A 12,330-nucleotide genomic window follows, 5' to 3' on the forward strand; every position below is an offset into this window, starting at 1 on the left:
TTCCTTGAAAAGTGCAAATACTGCAGTAGCATTTAGAAGAAGTGACTGAGTACATGGTGTGCAAACCCCCATGTCCTTATGTTTCTATGGTTACCGTAACACATATATTCCCAAGGTTACCTAGCTCACAAAGAGATGGCCACCTGTGGAGTCTCAGAGAAACCTGAGATACGTCAGCACTGCTGTTCAGGCCACTGAGCAGGTGGTTCAGTTCGGCTTCAGGCGCTCTGTGTGCTGTAGCATCCAGGAGACCGTAAAGGTGTTGTCATTATATCTGAGGGCCTTGCTTTGCAGCACGAGTATCTATGGTAACTGCCACTGACCAGGTGTTCCTACAGAGCCGATGCTTTTTCTCAGGTGACCACGATTATAGACGCTTCATGACCCCCCTTTAAAAAACTGTTTATTTTAGCATACATCCTTTAAAACACAATTGAGCAGTGGAGAATTTACGATTTAGCCATTTTGAAAATGAAAACCGTACAATTTTGAAATATTATTACAATTTAAAATAACTGTTTTATGGTAATATATTTTAAAATGTAATTTATTGATGCAAAGTTGAATTTTCAGCATCATTACTCCAGTCTTCAGTGTCACATGATCCTTCAGAAATCATATTCAAATCAAATTATATGATGATTCTCTGCTCAAGAAACATTTCTGATTATTATCAATGTTGAAAACAGCCTGTACTGTCTTTACTTTTGAACAATTTAATGAAAGTATTCATTTCTTTCTTTCTTTCTTTCTTTCTTTCTTTCTTTCTTTCTTTCTTTCTTTCTTTCTTTCTTTCTTTCTTTCTTTCTTTCTTTCTTTCTTTCTTTCTTTCTTTCTTTCTTTCTTTCTTTCTTTCTTTCTTTCTTTTTTTACTTACCCCAAACTTTTAATGGTAGTGTATCACAGTTTCTTGAACAGCAAATCACTATATTAGAATGATTTCTGAAGGATCATGAAGTAATGATGCTGAAAATTCAGCTTTGATCACAGGAATAAATGAAAAATTAAAATATATTCTATTAGAAAACATTTCTTTTAAATTGTAATAATATTTCACAATATTCATGTATTTTTCATCAAATAAATGCAGCCTTATAGTGAGCAGAAGAGACTTCTTAATTAAACACATCTTAATTATTCCAAACTGTTGACCGGCAGTGTAGACTTGGATCATCCTGCATTTGTTTTTCATTTCACTCCACAAGGAAAGATATAGTACGGGTTATTTGATTTTTGGAAATCATAATCAGTTCCTCTAAAATCAAATTTTCTTGACCTGCAAGATCCCAAAGTTACTTTCAAAATGGTAAATTACCTAAAAGCACGGACATGCTTCATTAGCCTTAACCACAGGAAAATAATGGACACTGCGAAGAGGCGAAGACTGTTCTGTCGAAGTGCGTCGGACACTAGGAATACGTCTGTCAAGTGGATGCCCAGAACGGCCAGAAGCAGCAAATACACGAGCCAATCAAATATATTCCTGTGGGCGACACATCAGCATACTTAGTATATTCATTTTTTTGCACACTCTTTCACATTCTATATTGGCTTATTGTGAGTACATTACCAGGGGTCCTGAGTGTAGGTTCCTTTCAGGTTTCGAATATACTTAATTTGGCCTTCTAAGTAATTGCGTTCCTATATTATAAAGCAAAACAAATTATTACAATTGTGTATTTTATTATTATTTATTTTTTTATGAGAAATTAATGTATACTGTACACCACAGTCAACTTTAAATTAACATTCTGAGTTTAAAATAAGTTAGGCCATAGCATCATTTACACAGAAAATGATTTCGACTCGTCTATCAGTTTGTAAAAACAAACACAAATTGAGTTTACAATAATGCACTTAAAATGTAATTCTATGGGGCAAAGCAATGCAGAAGGGTTAAAGGGTTAGTTCAATCTTCAGAACACAAATGAAAATATTTTTTAATGAAATCTAACATTTCTGCCCCTTCTTTGACAGCTACGCAACTACCACTTTAAAGCTTCAAAAAGTTTATGAAGAGAATCCATATGAATTGAGCAGTTTAATTTTCTGAAGAGACTCGATCACTTTATATGATGAACAGACTGAATTTAGGCTTTTATTCACAAATAAACATTGATCAGCGAACATAAACAGAAGCTCAATCGTACTTGATGCATGATAACAAACCTCATTGCAGAAATTCAAACGTGCTGCGTAACACGAGAATGAACCTCATTGGTTCTTGCTGAAGCTCAAACATGCTGCGTAAAACGAGAATGAACCTCATTGGTTCTTGCGGAAGCTCAATCGTGATGCGTAACACGAGAATGAACCTCATTGGTTCTTGCGGAAGCTCAAACGTGCTGTGTAACACGAGAATGAACCTCATTGGTTTTTGCGGAAGCTCAAACGTGCTGCGTAACACGAGATTGAACCTCATTGGTTCTTGTGGAAGCTCAAACGTGCTGTGTAACACGAGAATGAACCTCATTGGTTCTTGCGGAAGCTGAAACGTGCTGTGTAACACGAGAATGAACCTCATTGGTTCTTGCGGAAGCTCAAACGTGCTGTGTAACACGAGAATGAACCTCATTGGTTCTTGCGGAAGCTCAAACGTGCTGCGTAACACTAGAATGAACCTCATTGGTTCTTGCTGAAGCTCAAACGTGCTGTGTAACACTAGAATGAACCTCATTGGTTCTTGCTGAAGCTCAAACGTGCTGCGTAACACGAGAATGAACCTCATTGGTTCTTGCGGAAGCTCAAACGTGCTGCGTAACACGAGAATGAACCTCATTGGTTCTTGCTGAAGCTCAAACGTGCTGCGTAACACGAGAATGAACCTCATTGGTTCTTGCTGAAGCTCAAACGTGCTGCGTAACACGAGAATGAACCTCATTGGTTCTTGCTGAAGGTCAAACGTGCTGTGTACCACTAGAATGAACCTCATTGGTTCTTGCTGAAGCTCAAACGTGCTGCGTAACACTAGAATGAACCTCATTGGTTCTTGCGGAAGCTCAAACGTGCTGTGTAACACGAGAATGAACCTCATTGGTTCTTGCTGAAGCTCAAACGTGCTGCGTAACACGAGAATGAACCTCATTGGTTCTTGCTGAAGGTCAAACGTGCTGCGTAACACGAGAATGAACCTCATTGGTTCTTGCTGAAGCTCAAACGTGCTGCGTAACACGAGAATGAACCTCATTGGTTCTTGCTGAAGCTCAAACATGCTGCGTAAAACGAGAATGAACCTCATTGGTTCTTGCGGAAGCTCAAACGTGATGCGTAACACGAGAATGAACCTCATTGGTTCTTGCGGAAGCTCAAACGTGCTGTGTAACACTAGAATGAACCTCATTGGTTCTTGCGGAAGCTCAAACGTGCTGCGTAACACGAGAATGAACCTCATTGGTTCTTGCTGAAGCTCAAACGTGCTGCGTAACACGAGAATGAACCTCATTGGTTCTTGCTGAAGGTCAAACGTGCTGTGTAACACTAGAATGAACCTCAGTGGTTCTTGCTGAAGCTCAAACGTGCTGTGTAACACTAGAATGAACCTCATTGGTTCTTGCTGAAGCTCAAACATGCTGTGTAACACTAGAATGAACCTCACTGGTTCTTGCTGAAGCTCAAACGTGCTGCGTAACACTAGAATGAACCTCATTGGTTCTTGCGGAAGCTCAAACGTGCTGCGTAAAACGAGAATGAACCTCATTGGTTCTTGCTGAAGCTCAAACGTGCTGCGTAACACGAGAATGAACCTCATTGGTTCTTGCTGAAGGTCAAACGTGCTGTGTAACACTAGAATGAACCTCAGTGGTTCTTGCTGAAGCTCAAACGTGCTGTGTAACACTAGAATGAACCTCATTGGTTCTTGCTGAAGCTCAAACGTGCTGTGTAACACTAGAATGAACCTCACTGGTTCTTGCTGAAGCTCAAACGTGCTGCGTAACACTAGAATGAACCTCATTGGTTCTTGCGGAAGCTCAAACATGCTGCGTAAAACGAGAATGAACCTCATTGGTTCTTGCTGAAGCTCAAACGTGCTGCGTAACACGAGAATGAACCTCATTGGTTCTTGCTGAAGCTCAAACGTGCTGCGTAACACGAGAATGAACCTCATTGGTTCTTGCTGAAGGTCAAACGTGCTGCGTAACACGAGAATGAACCTCATTGGTTCTTGCTGAAGCTCAAACGTGCTGCGTAACACTAGAATGAACCTCATTGGTTCTTGCGGAAGCTCAAACGTGCTGTGTAACACGAGAATGAACCTCATTGGTTCTTGCTGTAGCTCAAACGTGCTGCGTAACACGAGAATGAACCTCATTGGTTCGTGCTGAAGGTCAAACGTGCTGCGTAACACGAGAATGAACCTCATTGGTTCTTGCTGAAGCTCAAACGTGCTGCGTAACACGAGAATGAACCTCATTGGTTCTTGCTGAAGGTCAAACGTGCTGAGTAACACGAGAATGAACCTCATTGGTTCTTGCTGAAGCTCAAACGTGCTGCGTAACACGAGAATGAACCTCATTGGTTCTTGCTGAAGGTCAAACGTGCTGAGTAACACGAGAATGAACCTCATTGGTTCTTGCTGAAGCTCAAACGTGATGCGTAACACTAGAATGAACCTCATTGGTTCTTGCGGAAGCTCAAACGTGATGCGTAACACTAGAATGAACCTCAGTGGTTCTTGCGGAAGCTCAAACGTGATGCGTAACACTAGAATGAACCTCATTGGTTCTTGCGGAAGCTCAAACGTGCTGCGTAACACGAGAATGAACCTCATTGGTTCTTGCTGAAGCTCAAACGTGCTGCGTAACACGAGAATGAACCTCATTGGTTCTTGCGGAAGCTCAAACGTGATGCGTAACACTAGAATGAACCTCATTGGTTCTTGCGGAAGCTCAAACGTGATGCGTAACACTAGAATGAACCTCATTGGTTCTTGCGGAAGCTCAAACGTGCTGTGTAACACTAGAATGAACCTCATTGGTTCTTGCGGAAGCTCAAATGTGATGCGTAACACTAGAATGAACCTCATTGGTTCTTGCTGAAGCTCAAACGTGATGCGTAACACTAGAATGAACCTCATTGGTTCTTGCGGAAGCTCAAATGTGCTGCGTAACACGAGAATGAACCTCATTGGTTCTTGCTGAAGCTCAAACGTGCTGCGTAACACGAGAATGAACCTCATTGGTTCTTGCGGAAGCTCAAACGTGATGCGTAACACTAGAATGAACCTCATTGGTTCTTGCGGAAGCTCAAACGTGATGCGTAACACTAGAATGAACCTCATTGGTTCTTGCGGAAGCTCAAACGTGCTGTGTAACACTAGAATGAACCTCATTGGTTCTTGTGGAAGCTCAAATGTGATGCGTAACACTAGAATGAACCTCATTGGTTCTTGCTGAAGCTCAAACGTGATGCGTAACACTAGAATGAACCTCATTGGTTCTTGCTGAAGCTCAAACGTGATGCGTAACACTAGAATGAACCTCATTGGTTCTTGCGGAAGCTCAAACGTGCTGTGTAACACGAGAATGAACCTCATTGGTTCTTGCGGAAGCTCAAACGTGCTCTGTAACACTAGAATGAACCTCATTGGTTCTTGCGGAAGCTCAAACGTGCTGTGTAACACTAGAATGAACCTCATTGGTTCTTGTGGAAGCTCAAATGTGATGCGTAACACTAGAATGAACCTCATTGGTTCTTGCTGAAGCTCAAACGTGATGCGTAACACTAGAATGAACCTCATTGGTTCTTGCTGAAGCTCAAACGTGATGCGTAACACTAGAATGAACCTCACTGGTTCTTGCGGAAGCTCAAACGTGCTGCGTAACACGAGAATGAACCTCATTGGTTCTTGCGGAAGCTCAAACGTGCTCTGTAACAATAGAATGAACCTCATTGGTTCTTGCGGAAGCTCAAACGTGCTGTGTAACAGTAGAATGAACCTCATTGGTTCTTGCGGAAGCTCAAACGTGCTGTGTAACACGAGAATGAACCTCATTGGTTCTTGCTGAAGCTCAAACGTGCTGAGTAACACGAGAATGAACCTCATTGGTTCTTGCGGAAGCTCAAACGTGCTGTGTAACACGAGAATGAACCTCATTGGTTCTTGCTGAAGCTCAAACGTGCTGTGTAACACTAGAATGAACCTCATTGGTTCTTGTGGAAGCTCAAATGTGATGCGTAACACTAGAATGAACCTCATTGGTTCTTGCTGAAGCTTAAACGTGATGCGTAACACTAGAATGAACCTCATTGGTTCTTGCTGAAGCTCAAACGTGATGCGTAACACTAGAATGAACCTCATTGGTTCTTGCGGAAGCTCAAACGTGCTGCGTAACACGAGAATGAACCTCATTGGTTCTTGCTGAAGCTCAAACGTGATGCGTAACACTAGAATGAACCTCATTGGTTCTTGCGGAAGCTCAAACGTGCTGTGTAACACTAGAATGAACCTCATTGGTTCTTGCGGAAGCTCAAACGTGCTGTGTAACACTAGAATGAACCTCATTGGTTCTTGCGGAAGCTCAAACGTGCTGTGTAACACGAGAATGAACCTCATTGGTTCTTGCGGAAGCTCAAACGTGCTGCGTAACACGAGATTGAACCTCATTGGTTCTTGCTGAAGCTCAAACGTGCTGCGTAACACGAGAATGAACCTCATTGGTTCTTGCGGAAGCTCAAATGTGCTGCGTAACACGAGATTGAACCATTGGTTCTTGTGGAAGCTCAAACGTGCTGTGTAACACGAGAATGAACCTCATTGGTTCTTGCGGAAGCTCAAACGTGCTGTGTAACACTAGAATGAACCTCACTGGTTCTTGCGGAAGCTCAAACGTGCTGCGTAACACGAGATTGAACCATTGGTTCTTGTGGAAGCTCAAACGTGCTGTGTAACACGAGAATGAACCTCATTGGTTCTTGCGGAAGCTCAAACGTGCTGTGTAACACTAGAATGAACCTCATTGGTTCTTGCGGAAGCTCAAACGTGCTGTGTAACACTAGAATGAACCTCATTGGTTCTTGCGGAAGCTCAAACGTGCTGTGTAACACGAGAATGAACCTCATTGGTTCTTGCGGAAGCTCAAACGTGCTGCGTAACACGAGATTGAACCTCATTGGTTCTTGCTGAAGCTCAAACGTGCTGCGTAACACGAGAATGAACCTCATTGGTTCTTGCGGAAGCTCAAATGTGCTGCGTAACACGAGATTGAACCATTGGTTCTTGTGGAAGCTCAAACGTGCTGTGTAACACGAGAATGAACCTCATTGGTTCTTGCGGAAGCTCAAACGTGCTGTGTAACACTAGAATGAACCTCACTGGTTCTTGCGGAAGCTCAAACGTGCTGCGTAACACGAGATTGAACCATTGGTTCTTGTGGAAGCTCAAACGTGCTGTGTAACACGAGAATGAACCTCATTGGTTCTTGCGGAAGCTCAAACGTGCTGTGTAACACTAGAATGAACCTCATTGGTTCTTGCGGAAGCTCAAACGTGCTGTGTAACACTAGAATGAACCTCATTGGTTCTTGCGGAAGCTCAAACGTGCTGTGTAACACTAGAATGAACCTCATTGGTTCTTGCGGAAGCTCAAACGTGCTGTGTAACACGAGAATGAACCTCATTGGTTCTTGCGGAAGCTCAAATGTGCTGCGTAACACGAGATTGAACCATTGGTTCTTGTGGAAGCTCAAACGTGCTGTGTAACACGAGAATGAACCTCATTGGTTCTTGCGGAAGCTCAAACGTGCTGTGTAACACGAGAATGAACCTCATTGGTTCTTGCGGAAGCTCAAACGTGCTGTGTAACACTAGAATGAACCTCACTGGTTCTTGCGGAAGCTCAAATGTGCTGCGTAACACGAGATTGAACCATTGGTTCTTGTGGAAGCTCAAACGTGCTGTGTAACACGAGAATGAACCTCATTGGTTCTTGCGGAAGCTCAAACGTGCTGTGTAACACTAGAATGAACCTCACTGGTTCTTGTGGAAGCTCAAACGTGCTGTGTAACACGAGAATGAACCTCATTGGTTCTTGCGGAAGCTCAAACGTGCTGTGTAACACGAGAATGAACCTCATTGGTTCTTGCGGAAGCTCAAACGTGCTGCGTAACACTAGAATGAACCTCATTGGTTCTTGCGGAAGCTCAAACGTGCTGTGTAACACTAGAATGAACCTCACTGGTTCTTGCGGAAGCTCAAACGTGCTGTGTAACACGAGAATGAACCTCATTGGTTCTTGCGGAAGCTCAAACGTGCTGTGTAACACGAGAATGAACCTCATTGGTTCTTGCGGAAGCTCAAACGTGCTGCGTAACACTAGAATGAACCTCATTGGTTCTTGCGGAAGCTCAAACGTGCTGCGTAACACTAGAATGAACCTCATTGGTTCTTGTGGAAGCTCAAACGTGCTGTGTAACACGAGATTGAACCTCATTGGTTCTTGCGGAAGCTCAAATGTGCTGTGTAACACTAGAATGAACCTCATTGGTTCTTGCTGAAGCTCAAACGTGCTGCGTAACACGAGAATGAACCTCATTGGTTCTCACACTTGTCTTCTGTAATTCTTGTGGGTGGGCTTTTTTTTTTTTACATTGTACAGACAAGGCAGTACAATTTTATCACAAAATGTGGACACACATAATGTTTAAGTTTTGCATTTACATTTTAAAAGTTTGAATTGAGTGGTTAGGTTTAATCCAAGTTTTCTAAAGAGAAATGACTGCTTTATAATGATGTACAGATTTAACTCATACAAATATTGATCAACGCACATCAAATATGGTAAACAGAAGCTCAAATATGCTTGACGTGAAGGGAGTAAATGACAACAGAATTTTCATTATAGGATGAAACAACCCTTTAAAATGCATGCCAAAACATGGGATCCATTTAAACATCAAAAGATTTCAATTCAGATTGTGAGATCAGTCCATAAGCTTATGATATCCTTCATTTCTTGAATAAGAGCTGTATGGGTTCATTATGTTACCTCAGGCCACATGGGGTGCGAGCAGCTCAAGTCCTCATTGATCTTCTGTACAGTCCAACACTGCCAGTGCTTCAGTTTCCTCCCAGATCTCACGATCTCCATCACTTCCCTGTACACCGCGGTCACTGTCAGCACCAGTGCCAAAACCACCAGCAACACACGCCACCAGTCCTGCCAACAGCAGTGCATGTACTGGATGAGTGTGTGTGTGTGTGTGTGTGTGTGTGTGTGTGTGTGTGTGTGTGTGTGTGTGTGTGTGTGTGTTTATAAGCAAGAAAGAGGAATATTCCAGTGCTCATACAGCTGTTTGCATTGCGTGTTCTACATAATGTTCAATATGTCCTGGAACATCAACACAGGAATAATAATAATAATAATAATAATAATAATATTTTATTTAATAATATTTTATATACATTTATATAGTGCTTTTCTGGGTACTCAAAAGGCTTTACATGGAATGGGGAATCTCCTCAACCACCACCAATGTGCAGCATCACCTGGATGATGCGACGGCAGCCATTTTGCGCCAGAACACACCAGCTTACTGGTGGAGAGGAGACAGAGATGAAGCCAATCAGTATATGGGGATGATTAGGAGGCCATGATGGACAGAGGCCAAGGGGCAAATTTTGGCCAGGATGCCGGGGTTACACCCCTACTCTTTTTCCGAAGGACATCCTGGGACATCCACAGAGAGTCAGGACTTCGGTTTAATGTCTCATCCGAAGGACAGAAAACTGTGTTCGTCAGGCGGTTTCATGGGGTCTATAGCCTACAGTAGAGACCATAAGTGATGTCCAGAGGGAATAATGATTTTAATGACCCTACAAGTTTGATTAAACCACCAAAATATGAGGGAAATATGTTATAGTTTTATTTTTAAAACACTAAACTTGGTTCGGGTATTTTATCTGACAAATTTTTTTGGGGGAAAAAGCAACAGTTTTAATTTACTGTAAAAATAAATAAATAAATAAATAAAAAGTATGGAAAAGCAAAAAGCTCACAGGAAAAGGCATACATTGACTATTTTTGCCAGCCTGGGCAGAAATTATGACCACACACTTTGGCGTGATTCATTGTGTTATCACAAATTAACTCAACTACACAATATGCTTACTAATATTCGAATAAAGGGTGAAGATGTAAATTTTCCTAGGCTGTCCATCAATCTTGGCACCTACTGTACATATCAAAATTACTGATCGATTAGGACTAGGTTACACTTAATTTCAATGGTCCACTTTAGACATTCTACTTCTAGTAAATTTGCAACTACATGTCAACTTACACTACTAACCCGAACCCTAACCTAACAGTCTACTAATACTCTAATGAGATAAGTAGTTGCAGTGTTACTTCGAGTTAGTAGAATGTCTAAAGTGGACCATTGAAATAAAATAAGTGGACCACTGAAATAAAATGTCCCCGGACTATAAACTGCAGTTAGTCTGACCTGAGGAAGATTGTAGCGATCTCCATCTGGACGAACTGACACAGATATGGCTACTGTTGTCCAGGACACGATAAACAGGAAGTTGAAAAGCAGGAGTATCCAGGCGCCCGTTCTGTAGGAAAACATTTAATGTGATGTGAATCACAGCCCGCGTTTCTCCATGCATCAGCGCTGGACTTTGACACTTTGGTTTACCTGCCATATAAGTTCCATTTGACAGTGATGAGTTTGAGCACTACAGGGTGCATGATGAGGTCCAGTTTCCCTTCATTGACTATAAACTCCAGCTGTGGACAGAGACAGCTCTCATAACCCAATGCAGCAACACCTGTATCGGGGAACTTTATATGAAATATGTTTAAAGATGTGTACCGGTGATGACGGATCAGAACCTTTTGGGTTTGTCTTGTCGGCCGGCTTTGGCTCCAGAAGATGAAGGTAGTAGAACTTTTGTCGAGCTATTCGGTCTTTCATAAGGAACTGATTCATTGCCAGATCAGCCTGTCGACACCAAGATGATGATCACTGAGAAGTGTACTGAGAATAGTACAGCACTGTTCAAAAGTTTGGGTTTTTTGTAGGCTGCATTTATTTGATCAAAAATACAGTAATATTGTAAAATATGATTGCAATTTAAAGCAACTTTTCTATTTAAATATGTTAAAATGTAATCAATTTCTGTGATCAAAGCTGAATTTTCAGCATCATTACTTCAGTCTTCAGTGTCACATGATCCTTCAGAAATCATTCGAATATGCGGATTTGATGATTAAGAAACATTTCTCATTATATCAATGTTAAAACCAATTGCACTGCTTCATATTTTTGTGGAAGCCATGATATTTATCCAGAATTCTGTGATTAATAGAAATTTGTTTTGAAATTAGAAATCTTTTGTTTTAGAATGATTGACTGTCACTTTAATCAGTTTACTGAATCTTTGCTGAATTTCATTTTGTTTTAATAAAATCGTACTGACCCCAAATGCAGTAGTGTGTTTATTAGTACGTAATTATCAAAATAATCATTTAGGGTTTAAAAACAGGAATGTGAAGCTTGCTTTTTTTATAAGCATAACTAATACATTTTAAATAATGTAAAATTATTCACTTATATGAGTTATATTTCAATTATTGTACTAAAAACAATCATCTTATGTAATGTTATTTTTTTTTAAATGAGGTATACATTTAATTTTCTTCACTAGATTGCATTACTTTGGTATTTCCAAAAATTTAGTAGCAATACTTGTATTGAATCCATCTTGGATTAATGGCCTTTTCTAGTATTTTTTTCATTCGACAGTCACTTTGGAAGCATCTACTAATCTACGAATGTTGATTATCTTGTCCTGTAACCATAACAGTCCTTGAGTACTCACCACAGGACTCATTTTAGTGATCATGGCAGTAATGCAGAGCTGTCCGTCAGAGTCCTGCACTCCAGCATCGGCTCCAAACCCCAGCAGCAAACGTGCCGTCTCACTCCGATCTGTACGTAACAAGAACTCTCATCATACCCAGGGATGCAGACGTCAAAACAGAAGAGACTTCTTCGACTGCAGTCATCAGGTTTGTCCACTGTTAGAGCTTGAGGACATGCATTAGGTCTGACCTCGTGGCTTGTCTAGTCAAAAGGTCAGGTGTTTGAGCCCCACTCGGGTCTATCTGTAGACGTGAACTGCTAATAAAAGCCTTACCGAAGATTGCAGCCAGCTGTAGAGGCGTCCTCTCTTTATAGTCTCGAACAGCGATGTCCGCCCCGTTCTGCAGCAACATCCTAACTCCGTCAACGGCATCATTCTTAGCAGCAAAGTGCAGCGGAGTCTGCTTGTGTTTCAGTGTGCGAGCTTCAATGTCCGCTGCCGTTACGGTGAACAATTCAGAGA

This window comes from Scardinius erythrophthalmus (assembly GCF_964197995.2).
Source record: "Scardinius erythrophthalmus genome assembly, chromosome: 21".
In the NCBI taxonomy this organism is placed as follows: domain Eukaryota; kingdom Metazoa; phylum Chordata; class Actinopteri; order Cypriniformes; family Leuciscidae; genus Scardinius; species Scardinius erythrophthalmus.